This window comes from Amblyomma mixtum, chromosome 5 (assembly GCF_055824585.1).
Source record: "Amblyomma mixtum isolate Tamu chromosome 5, ASM5582458v1, whole genome shotgun sequence".
NCBI lineage: Eukaryota > Metazoa > Arthropoda > Arachnida > Ixodida > Ixodidae > Amblyomma > Amblyomma mixtum.
Window position 1 is genome coordinate 57,273,562 of NC_143016.1, and position 12,924 is coordinate 57,286,485.

Genomic DNA, 12,924 nt, shown 5'->3' on the forward strand with positions numbered 1-12,924 from the left:
ATCCAAACGCTTGCGTCCTACCGCAACTTATCAGAAAGCTTCTGTCCTGATGACCAACATACGCAGTTACCTGCCAAAAAAAGAAATAGTTGAAACCGTCCTTGAAGATCATAACACTGACATTGCAGTATTTACCGAATCTTGGCTAACACCTGATATTCAAGACGCAGAACTGTTGCAAGACAACCGGTCCTTTCATTTCTACAGGCGAGATAGAATAGGTCGCAGGGGAGGGGGCATTCTTGCTCTTGTCAAATCTAACATTCCATCCGCTCTAATCGAGATTAATTGCCGCAGCGAAATAATATGTCTTAAAATCTGTCTTCCGTCTCGTACCAACCTAGTAATTGCATGCTATCGAGCACCTGACACAGATCAATCTTTCATTACGGACCTTCACAGTGTGCTTCAAGACCTGCATTCTCGACTTCCCCACGCCAATTTTATACTCTGTGGCGATTTCAACTACCCGGATATCGACTGGGAAGCTTTGACAGCATCGTCTCGCCAATCTAAAGACTTCCTTGAACTCGTCCTTACATTCAACCTCTTCCAAGCAGTTCATGAGCCAACACGGGGCTCAAACATCCTTGACCTCATTCTTGTCTCCAGTCCAGAATTAATCCAATCACTTTCGCAATCTAGTGGACTCAGTGATCACAGTCTCTTGTTTTTCGACCTAACCATTGAACTTTCCGCCCACCAACCTTCCGTCAAATACATCCGCGATTATCGTAATGCCGACTTAGCCAGTGTGAACTCCGACCTCGAACAATTTTTCGCTGCTTTCCTCCTATCCATGTCTACGAGATCCGTTAATGAAAACTGGTGCCTTTTTAAGCACAAACTCTTGTCGCTCATTGACGCTTACGTACCACTCATATGCATCCGCGGCGACGCCACTAAGCCTTGGTTTTCGAATGCTTTGCGCAAATTATCGCGGAAGAAAAAACGCCTCTTCCGTAATGCCAAAAATTCTACATCATCTGTGAAATGGGACAAATACTTCGCCAGTCTTCGCGAATACACCCAGTTATTACGGTCGTCTAAAAGAAAATTCTACAATCATGATCTCCTAGACATAATGCGCTCTAACCCAAAGAAATTCTGGAATCTGATAACGCCCAACAAAAAAAGCTCATACAACATTTCTTTGAAAAGACAAGATGGCACACACGTTCCGCTTTCAGAACGCTCTGATACTATGAATTCCTACTTCACCTCAGTCTTCACCCACGAACCACCGGACAACATGATTACTTTACCGCAACTTAATCTTGATTCAATGCCACCTGTTACCATCACATCTGAGGGAATTTCTAAGCTCATTGAAAATCTCAAGCCGTCTACTTCCCCAGGACCCGACAACATACCTGCCAAAATCCTCAAAGGAACCAAAGAACTGTCTAGCCAAATCCTACAGCTCATTTTCGACCAATCTCTAAAGACCGGCCAAATTCCGGACGATTGGAAAACAAGCAAAGTTGTGCCCGTTTTTAAGACCGGTGACCGCTCTGACCCCTCGAATTATCGTCCTATTTCATTAACATGCATCTCGTGTAAACTCTTTGAACATATACTGTACTCCAATATTGCAGATCACCTCGATAAAAACTCTTTTTTCTTTCCCAAACAGCACGGTTTCAGGGCAGGCTTCTCATGTGAAACTCAACTCTTCGAATTCACAACTGATCTTCATCTAAGTCTAGATTCTTTATTTCAAACAGACGCCATTTACCTAGATTTCTCTAAAGCATTTGATCGCGTTCCTCACCAACGCCTCATCTGTAAACTCGCATGCCTGTCACTCGACCCTCTAGTCTTTTCCTGGATTCGCTGCTTCTTGACTAATCGCTCGCAGTTCACCGTCATCGCTAATCACGCATCTGCAACTACCGTAGTTATCTCCGGTGTACCCCAGGGTTCCGTCCTTGCTCCACTTCTCTTCCTAATCTTCATCAACGACCTGCCATCTGGAATCTCGTCATCTGTTCGTCTTTTTGCGGATGATTGCGTCATTTATCGCCGAATATCTGATAACACTGACCAGGAATTATTACAGGACGACCTAAATAAAATACAGAAATGGTGCTCCGACTGGCTCATGCAGCTTAATATTTCGAAATGTAAATGCATGCACATATCACGCAAACGTTCCATTACTAATTTCCAGTACTCCCTGAACTCTGTGGCGCTGTCAGTAACGAATTCTTACAGGTACCTTGGCGTCGAAATAACGAACAAATTAACATGGTCAGACCACATTATCAAACTTTGCGCAAGCACTTCCAGAGCACTTGGCTTTATCCGAAGATCACTATCAATGTCCCCCCCACCAATCAGACAACAAGCATACGAAACATTCATTCGCGCTAAAATGGAATATGCCTCAGCAATATGGAACCCTCACCAGGCCTACTTAATACAACTGCTCGAAGCTATCCAGAATCGGGCAGCGCGCTTCATAACGTCGCAGTATTCGTCTCGACACAGCGTTACCAACCTAAAATCGTCTCTCGGCCTTGAACCATTAGCATTCCGCAGAAAAGTATCAATTCTTTGTCTTTTCCACAAACTATACTTTAAATTCCCTGCACTACGCCAAACTTTGTTATCTGCTCCCTTACGCTCATCTCGCCGATTATTCAACTCCCTCAGCATTCAGCGGTTGCATGGTTCATCCAACGCTTTCAACAAATCTTTCCTTCCCATCGCCATAGAGGAATGGAACAATCTTCCTGAAACCGTTGTCATCGAAACTAATCCCACCAGATTTAGGCAGCTATTAACAGACCACTTGATCCAACTATAGCTACTTCCCTCGCGATGCTCTGAGTGCAATTTGAACTGCTTGTGTTATTGCGACACCCCCCCCAACCCCCCCAAGTGTTTTCCCACTTATTTCATTTCCGTACTTTTTAATGTGTAATTTATATACTACTGCTTTGCCATATATATTCTGTTCAAATTGAATCACCTGACGCTAATTTCACGTCAAATTTGTTATTCTTGTTTTTTTTTTGTTCTTTTGTTATGCTTTTCTATGCTTACATGCTTTTGTATGACTGTTTCACATCACTGTCTTCCCCCCCCCCCCCTTATGTAATGTCCCAGACGGGATCTTTAAGGGTTCAATAAATGATGATGATGATGATGATGATTCAGGAGCGTCTAAGTCTGAAAACGTCGCCAGGGGTGGCGAAAGGTCACGTGGGGAGGTCATATCAGGAAATGATGGCCACGGCTGGTGAAAGACGTGACCAGTCGAAGGTCAGTAGGCGAGAGATACCTTTGTTCCTTGGGATGGGTAGGATATGGCGCGATGGTGAATTCTCCGGCATTGTTAACAAGGCACCAAACAGTTGTGCTGGGCCGCACCCGTCACGAGTCTCTCATCCGCGACTTCGGGGCGGAAAGAGAAGGGTCGAGGGTGAGGGGAGCAGGGAGCAACGGCCTCTTCTCGGTTCGGGCACGTGGTCTGTGCCGGAGAACCAGCCAGCCGAGTGTGCTGCTGCACAAGACCCGGACCGCTAGCAGCGCCCGGGGCTCGGACCGAAATAAACACCGCCGCGGCTCCCTTAATTGGGACTCACGGGACGCTGCACGCGCCACTGGCACAGCTGACAGACGCCCTCCTGGCCGCGTCTTAGCGCTCCTGCCGGCGTCAATTGGCGCCACGATACCGCCTGCGCCCTGTTCGCAAATAATGGTAGCCCGATGTCTTATACTCATCCGGCCTTTGCTTGCTGAAGATCGCGGGGCCCTCTCCTTCTGTATTCTCCGCTTTCCCAGAGGAACGGCCTGTCTCGCGGCAACGCCTAGTTTTCGCTGTACAGAGGAAAGAAGTACTCGCCGGCGTGATTTGCGAAAAGGTTAATAAGGCTCTCGGCGACAGCCTGCTGTCGTTCGTTCCAACTAAGAAACAATTCGCTGAGACGTGTACATAGTCGACGAGGACAATCAAACGCGTTCGGCAACCAGTGAGTGGTCTTGATCCGGTGCTGCCTCGACGCCGCAGGCTTTTAATGCTTCGATGTCTGCACGGCCGTGTTAGAAATACGCGGTATTAGACAACAGTAGCGCATTTTTTTTGTACTGCTCGTATACCCGTCGTCATATCCGAGCTAGGACGGATTTCAGGGCAGTTCCTCCGTCTCACCGAGTGATAGAATCTGCTATCGAAGAACCTCACTGACTCCTCATTTTTCTTAGAGTAAAGCTCGAGAAATGAGTTGGGAATGTTGGGACCACTGCCTCCTTCTACCGGCGCGCCCTTCCTAAATTCTCCCATGCTTCCGAGATATCTGTCAGCGGACTCCGTGACTGCACGGACCTCCACTCTGGGACCTTTTTCCTGACCACCTTAACTTCTGTAAGTAGTGTCACGAAATATTTGAGCCTAATGTGCTGATATGGTCGAAAGAAAATAATAAAGTAGCAGCAGATGAAATGCGAAAAGTTTGACTGCAACGGCAGTGAGTAGTAGATTTGCCTCCAGAAATTCTCGAAGCCGGGCACGAGGCAAGAGATAGAGCGGCGACAGAGAGAAATCAGTTGCTGAGTTAGCTTACGGGTTTAACACTCATTCTGGAGCGCGTAATTTTAGTACGAGGCCATATGAACAACCATACGACTGTTTTGGTTATAAATATTTGCTCGTTGTTTTTTTGTTCTCACCTTATTGCTTTGTCTTTGCCTCGGAAGTGAACTATAAAATCACTGGTCCATATAATGGCCTGCTAAAATTCGCCCGAAGCATAAGGGGCCTACAATTTATTCCACCGTTTGCGCCGCAGCCACATTTGGCAGCGAGTAAACCTGAACTATTCTCTGAACCACTCATGCATTGCCGCTTTCCTTTTATTATTGTATCTATTTTAGTGCATATGCCTGACGATTACGCCCCCTATTATTTTCTCGTTTTTCTAATTCCGCACAGTTAATGACCCACGACTGAACGTTGCATTAAGATCTGCAGAATCTACTTCCTTGTTGCTGCGGGCCAGCAGCCAATAGGGTTCTGCGTATGCGTAAAAGTCGCAGCTGTGCACCTCCTCCGTTATAATCAGCAGTGCTCTATACGTAACTGCCCGTGGTACCGAAGTGACCTAACGATGGCCACAGGCTGCTAGACAGACTAACTTTAATCTTGCCACTAGAATTAGACCATGGCCCTTTCGTGCTCGTTTCAAGCGCCCTAAATTTGGATGCCTTTTAACCCAAGGCTCTTTTTCATGCTTTAATGGTCTGCACCTTCGGTGCAGTGCAATCTGCTCGGGGCGTGACAAAACCTAACCCGCTTGTTACCAAGGCGTCTGCGGGGTAAGCTTCCATATATAGCGCGCTTTGCCGCATCCACTAGTCGCGAACAAAGCAAGGCGGCGTGAAATAACAGGACAGCCAACTCGCAGAAGTTTTTTTTTTTTAGAAGAAGGCTTCGCAACTTTGCAACACTAGACTGCCTCACTGTCTACTCGCAAGCAGTGTTCTTGGAACGCTCCTCGTGACGTAATCAAAACACCGCTACCGGACTCCGTTCTCTGGCTTAGCGTGAGGAAGATAAAACGGTTGCGCGATCTATCTTCTTCACCGTTGGGCGTGTTGAATGCTACCTGACTTCGCGGTGTTTTTCGTCATGTTTTCTTCGCTGGCTTTTATACTTTCTGAACACTCACTATAAATGGAAGCACTAATCGACAGGTTCAAGAACCTGATTGGGGCCTGCCCTGTTTGTTGCCCACTTCAGTTTGAAACCTGTTAGCGGCTCCATTTTGGGGAAGGACCGTCGCTGGAAAAAGAATGAGCTATTTATAGGCCCGGCGGAGGCGACAAATACCCGGAGCCGCGGCGGCCGAAGCATTGGCACGTGTCTCTTTTAGCGCCTGGCGATAGAAGCTGCCGGTTCATCGGCCAAACAGAAACCCGACCGGCGGTTCCTTGCTGGCGACGCGAGCGCGGCCGGCGATAAACAGCGCATCGCAACAGCTCGGCGGGGGCGTGCGCTTACTGCGAGTCCAGGACAGGCGGCCGAGCTATTAACAACGCCTCACTGCGCGTAGTGAATGCGTTTATTTTTATTTTTTTCAGCCATCCTTTTTATTCCCCTCTTCTGTTAGGTGATTTTATGCGGAGACCCTTTTGAAAAGTGGAAGCGACGCGTAGAGCTGTGACGACAGCGATGACGTCAGTAGTCTGCTTCCCAAGAGTTTTCACTATACGCTAAGTTCTTATCAGTGACTCAGGAGCCACGTTCGCGATTTTTTTTTTCTGGCGTTTTTTTTTTTTGTGGTTTGCGTTGAGCAAGCGCTTTTTCGGCTGTATTAAATGGCCACTGGACGGACGTTGTCGGCAGACCGCGAAGTGAGTTTGCGTGTACCGACGTCTTTCCGAATCTGAGGCTGAATCCACAAAGCGTGTCGTGTGTCAGATCGGGTCGTAATTAGCGATGACCTTTTCTATGCTCTGCATTGCGCGACCAACGTAAGGACGTCGGCCAACCGCTAATCGAAAAACTTATATTTTCCAATCTGAGGCTGAATTCGAAAAACTATTCTCAAGCAAATCTGCTCGCGACTCGGCGGCAGAGGCGCTAAGGCATGGATCTCAGGTAGAGCATCTTGAGTAAACTTACGTTTCGTCAAAAGCGTGCCATGTAACACAATTTTAAAATAAAGTAAGAACGCAGCTTTTGTGGTATAGCACATTTTATGATCAAGATTTTAGATTCGTGGTGTTTCGCGAGAAACGTTGCTTTTGGGCAGTAACCAATTAGATTTGAAAGGCAGACAATAAACTTTATTAGCTCAGTGGGACGGTAGGGGCCTCTCATAAAGCAACAGGTCAATGACCTCGGCGGATGCGTCTCACCGTTAGGCGAGCCTTTCAACCTGTGATTTGCCACTAAGTTATCACCGGAATAAAGTTCCGGTCGCCTATATTCCAGTAAAGCATACCTTTTCTGCGGAATTCTGAGTGGTGCGAGCGTTTGAAAATCGTCGATAATAACGAAAGAACGATACTGAACGGGGTAATACCATACATAAACGTGACTACCGCAAAAAAGAAATCGACAATGCATAGAACTTCCGTAGCTTTATTTTTGACAGGGCGTTGTTACAGAACAGAGCGTTTCCACAAAAGGAGCAAAAGCAATAATTCGCGCATATTCTGAGTATTTATTTTCATCCATTCATTCTGGCCGACCAGGTCGAACTGAAAGCGGAAAATTATGCAACGTCGGAAAAGAATAATCGTGAAATGCCAGCGGAAACCAGCATTTGCTTTCGAATTATGCACGCAAGGAACTGTAATACTTCTTTCTTTGCTCCAGAACCATGTCCACCATAGCGATCCAAGAGGGTCCCTACATAGCGTGCTGCTCCCATGCATGCTTTGCGTATTGCACTTGGTCGCACTCCACAGCGTATTTGCCACCTGTTGATATATAATCTGACTGGCCGAAGGGCTCCATCTGTGGGTCGTTGCTTTACTTGGTCTTCATTGCCTGTTTGTCTCCTTCAGGCTATTGGAATTTATGAAGATAATTGCGCGTCACACAAGCCGTGTCGCGTGCACTACTGACATAGCTGTACAGCAATCTATTATAAACAGAATTTGCAAACTGCTGTGTTCAATGTCAGACGCCTATAACAGTAGCGAAGCGTGCGCAAAGTTGGTTTTGTAAAAAATAAAAATATCTTTAAGCAGTGCTCTGCCATAGAAATAAAGTCGCCGCGGTGGCTCAGTTGTTAAGGCGTTCTGCTGCTCACCCGAAAGACGTGGGTTCGATCCCGGCCGCAGTGGTCGCATTTTGATGGAGGCGAAATGCTAGAGGCCCGTGCGCTGCATAATGTCAGTGCACGTTGAAGAAGCCCAGGTGGTCGAAATTATCCGGAACCGTTCACTAAGGCGTCTCTCATCGTCCGAGTCGCTTTGGGACGTTAATACCCATAAAACCGTGCCTATAGCACAGAAACGTGTCTACGTGAAGAACCTAGGTGCCACAATCGCTGTGACATGGTCCTGAATTCATGACATTGATAGCATCTGTATAGTAATATCATTCCGAGGGCCTTGTGCTTTCTTCTCTGCTTCCAAAAAAACTTTAAACTCGCCGCATAATTTTTAAACGTACCATTATATTTTACTGAACTCTAATCAGTTTTCATATACTCAAGCATAGCGTGGCACACAAATAAAATGAATGCAGAGGGAAAGGCAAAACCTAAATGCATGGTCTGTCCCGCGTAATTGCGATTTTAATATTGAAAAATCACATTTTACTGTAGTTAGGCAGGAAATTGTTCATTTCGCGAAGGGAAGCTAGGCTGAAAGGTGTGGATTGTATTTTCGATAGAAAACGAAAAACTGGAATAAATAAAAACCTTTACAGCAATCTCAATACTCTTCCTATCGGCGAAAGAATAGAACAAACATTAGATAATTTTATCGATGTGTTAATCTTCTGAAGCACTCATTGTTTTTACTCACACAACTTTATCGAAATATCTTCGCTAGGCAGAATATTAGCCGCTACTACGACTGGAACATGCTCCTTATTGAAGTTGTCTCTGCATGTCGTTTTATTAAGGCTGCTGAAGAAATAATTGTTTAAGACAACGCACTTTCCTGCACTGTATAGTCTTAACTTGTTTTGTGAATTTTGTATGTTGTCTCTTTTTTTTTCCTTTTAATGTGTAGCTCCTTTGTGGGACAGACATCTTTTCAAGGAAACTTTATGTTTTGATTTTTTTTGTCATTTGTATTATAGCTATGTAAAGTGCGTGTTAAGTGTTTTATGTTGGGGAGTAATTGCTCATTGTTGCCTACACCTGATCTCAGCCAAGATTTTTACGTTGTGTCGCTGCTTTGTATTACAAGGTTCCGCGTTTATTCCACGGCCTTCAATTACGATTGCTTCGATGTTTTGTGCTTACTTCGGACGTCTTCTTCAGAGGAATAAAAGAACCTACCAATTCAACAGCAGCCTGCTTAGCGAACACCGTTTCCAGCACGTTCGAAAGCAATAACAGTCGTGGGAAATTAAAGAAGGGAAGTAGCGAGTTAATGAGATGGAAAACATTTAAAAAATAAATGTCCAGCGACAAGAAAGGAAAGCGGCGAATAAAAACTTCTCATATCGACCGATCTCTACTGGGGTTCACTTCCCGAGGGTGTTTGCGCTGTGCTCCTATTGCGCTGAGAACTGGAAAACAAAATATGATGGTAGTCCCGCGTTTAGTTAAGTGCACTCATGCTGTTACTTCAGTTGGTTAAGGTGAGCAGGCGCATCTGCTGCAGTAGAAGTAGAATAACAACTAGGATGGTTTTCACTCAGTATAACTGTACGCGAATGAAATTGGCCGTCTGCTTTTCGTGTGGGTGGTGCAAAACCAACAGTTAAATTGTATTCGTTGAAATTTCGATTCCGCCAGAGATTTTCAGTATCTTTATGAGCTTGTTTCCTTTCTAGCGGCGCCTCATTTCTTAAATGAACTCGGACCTTGTCAAAGGCAATTTTGGCCCCTGAGAAAAAGTCTGGAGATTTCGAACGGGGACACAACGACAATTGTACTCGCTAGAGTAACAAGAAAGTCTAATCCATGGAACGACGGGTTCGGAAAATTAAAAGAAAGATATAAATGAGATGTTCGATCTTCTTTTATGGCACAAAAGCGTTATGGTGTTTTCTAACACAAAGACTTACCTCTTCGCACGGTCCGCTGTCGTATTCCTTCTGAACTGCCAAGAACTTGTGAAAACTCAATTCGTGACGACCATTTTGTGCAGACGCGTTCCTTCTGTGAGGTAAGACGTTTTGTTTGCTTATTATATCTGGAACTCACTTTGCCAAGTAGAACATCAGAACATCTCTTCTACAATTGAGGATATATTTTTCTTCTCTTTTTGGCATTTGCGTACTAAGGCGATTCGATTCGGTTAGTTCTTGTGTTTTTTTTTTTCTATCATGTGTCCAACCGGTACAGAAAGCTCTTTTTTTCGTATTTTTTTCTCTTAACTTAAAGCTTAGGTCCCTCGTCGAAAGAAACTTTATTTTCAGGTCACACCGCGGTCAGAAACCTTTCACATTTGCAAGACGGGCGTCATGTTACAGACTGAAGCAACGCTATACTTCAATTTCTTCGATTTCTTTGCTGAGCCTTCCATAAATGGGCACAGCATGTGAAGACTTGCCGTTTCAAAACTTTGCCAATCCAGCCTTTCTATTCCTGTGGCGGCCGACAGTTGGGGTAATCGGCGTAGAGGAACATCCTGACCTAAGAGCGCGGACCCCGTGCCGGCCGTTTCTTCAGTTTAAATTTTCTTCGATCCGTTAATTTTGCGCTCTTGCTATTCGTTCTGACGGTAGTCCTGACTGAATATTGAATAAGCAAGCCGCTGTGAGGATATCGGTGACTGGCTTGCGTAAGTCGTATCGGCGCACGCCTGGACGGTATGCCTGTCCAGCCACTTTGATCTTGATAGAATATTTTAAAACGTCGTTTCCATGGGCTCCGTTGCATTTGTGTTGTGTGGTGAAAAGTGGAGAGATCGCGTAGATCTTTTATTTCGGTTCGCGCATAGTTGCAACAGAGATCGCATGTTGCCATAAAATAAGCGCATAGACGTCTATGAGCTTCATGAAAGGGAGAGCTAGAGGTTATAGGTACGGCGAAAAAACCCGTAACTCATTTCGACTTCTTGGATGAAGTAACCGTAGCAGCAGCTGCAAGATCATGCTTAGGTGGCACTGTTTGCTATTGCTCACCCCCACGATGTATGTCTTCTTTCACAGTGAGTAGTGCGGAAAGCAAGAGGTGGAAAAATGAAAGCGACAGCGTTGCAGATTCATTAAGTACGCGTACTGAGTGGTGTTTGCGGAGACGATCGCGTGATCTGAACACCATGCGGGCTGTAAATGAATTTTTGAAATTCTCATCCCTGTATTTCGTAAAAAAAGCCCTGATATATATAAGCCGCCTGATATTTCTGGCCACATGGACCGCGAAGAAGAGGTCACCGAGTTTGGAATAAACTGAAGTGCCTCTTTACATTGGCCGCACGATGAAGCTAGATGTGCTGAACAAGGAATCATTCTGAAAAGTGGAAAAGCCGTAGTTCTAACTAATAAGAATACAGAAAAAAATTAGGCTGTAACGTTGTTGAGCAGTGCGTCGTTCCAGCTCATGCGAAATGAAATAGCGGGATAAAGCTAAGAACATTAAAGAGAGCACAAACAAGTAACAAAGCAGAACAAAGACGGGCATCAGTCAAAGAACGCGAACAATTGTGTTGGATTAGATATTTGTTACATGCTTATCTCAGCTGTCCGAAGGTTCACGTAGTAGACTGCCAGCAGAAAAGCCGGCCTTGCGTCCTGGCGAGGTGGCCGAGAGGTTAAGGCGATGGACTGCTAATCCATTGGGCTCGTCGCAGGTTACATTTTTTCTTTTAAGCATAATTATATTCCTCTAGGGTTTGCACTGTTGATTTTCAGGGCAAAAATGTGGCCGACGTCCTGGCGAGATGGCTGAGAGGTTAAGGCGATGGACTGCTAATCCATTGGGCTCTGCCCGCGTGGGTTCGAATCCCATCCTCGTCGCATGTTCATTTTTTTCTTTTAAGCGTGATTATATCCCTCTAGGTCTCGCACTGTTGATTTTCAGGGCAAAAATGTGGCCGACGTCCTGGCGAGGTGGCCGAGAGGTTAAGGCGATGGACTGCTAATCCATTGGGCTCTGCCCGCGTGGGTTCGAATCCCATCCTCGTCGCATGTTCAATTTTTTCTTTTAAGCGTGATTATATCCCTCTAGGGTTTGCACTGTTGATTTTCAGGGCAAAAATGTGGCCGACGTCCTGGCGAGATGGCTGAGAGGTTAAGGCGATGGACTGCTAATCCATTGGGCTCTGCCCGCTTGGGTTCGAATCCCATCCTCGTCGCAGGTTCATTTTTTGCTTTTAAGCATGATTATATCCCTCTAGGTTTCGCACTGTTGATTTTCAGGGCAAAAATGTGGCCGACGTCCTGGCGAGGTGGCCGAGAGGTTAAGGCGATGGACTGCTAATCCATTGGGCTCTGCCCGCGTGGGTTCGAATCCCATCCTCGTCGCAGAATTCATTTTTTATTTTAAGCATAATTATATCCCTCTAGGGTTCGCACTGTTGATCTTCAGGGCAAAAATGTGGCCGACGTGTTGGCGAGGTGGCCGAGAGGTTAAGGCGATGGACTGCTAATCCGTTGGGCTCTGCCCGCGTGGGTTCGAATCCCATCCTCGTCGCTGGTTTTGTTTTTGTTCTTTTAAACATGATTATACCCCTCTACGGCTCGCACTGTTGGTTTTCAGTGGAACGGGGTTAAGGTTAAGGCAGTGGACTACTAATCCATCGGGCTCTGCAAGCAGGGATGTGAATTCATGCTTTGACTGTGATTTCCGTGTTACGCACTGTGGCCTGCGAGGAGGGCTTGTGCTCTTCACTGTCTGCCGCAATGTGCACCATGTATTCGCGCCATGGTGCACCATGTATTGGCGGGGAAGCAGGTGTGTTTCGGTATTTAGGGTTTCAAGTGGGACACTCAGCCATGTGTGCTCATTGATAGTGAGTTTTCGTTCTGTATAATGAAAACCATTGTATTGCTTTATGCGCACATAATAAAGGAAGGCTAGTGACAATCTTATGCCTTATTAAATAATCATGTTTGGAGGTGCATTGGGAGTCCACGCAGGCTTCACATATATAAGGGAGAGCTATGTTTCTCGTTCAAGCTTCTACAGCATATGTTACGCAAGTAAAATCTTAGAACTCTAGTGTGCAGACGCATGGCTCGCTGCTATAGCGAAACTAAACGCTCTCCCGCTTCTATGTAGCCGTTCCATCTTTGTCCTCTCTATTATGGGCTGTACTTGGATGGGCTAAAACAAAGTT

General features: G+C 45.8%; 1 protein-coding gene and 5 non-coding genes across 8 annotated transcripts in view; all 6 read left to right on the forward strand.

Moving 5' to 3' along the window:
• The window catches only part of Pka-C3 (Protein kinase, cAMP-dependent, catalytic subunit 3), a 142,784-nt gene that overhangs the window by 71,602 nt on the left and 58,258 nt on the right, over window positions 1–12,924 (forward strand). The gene's annotated exons all lie outside the window — the stretch shown is intronic.
• On the forward strand, window positions 11,521–11,602 carry TRNAS-GCU (transfer RNA serine (anticodon GCU)). The gene has a single exon. It is a non-coding gene; the product is annotated as a tRNA-Ser (tRNA).
• TRNAS-GCU (transfer RNA serine (anticodon GCU)) lies at window positions 11,690–11,771 on the forward strand. Its single transcript has one exon. It is a non-coding gene; the product is annotated as a tRNA-Ser (tRNA).
• Window positions 11,859–11,940, forward strand: TRNAS-GCU (transfer RNA serine (anticodon GCU)). Its single transcript has one exon. It is a non-coding gene; the product is annotated as a tRNA-Ser (tRNA).
• TRNAS-GCU (transfer RNA serine (anticodon GCU)) lies at window positions 12,028–12,109 on the forward strand. The gene has a single exon. It is a non-coding gene; the product is annotated as a tRNA-Ser (tRNA).
• TRNAS-GCU (transfer RNA serine (anticodon GCU)) lies at window positions 12,197–12,278 on the forward strand. The gene has a single exon. It is a non-coding gene; the product is annotated as a tRNA-Ser (tRNA).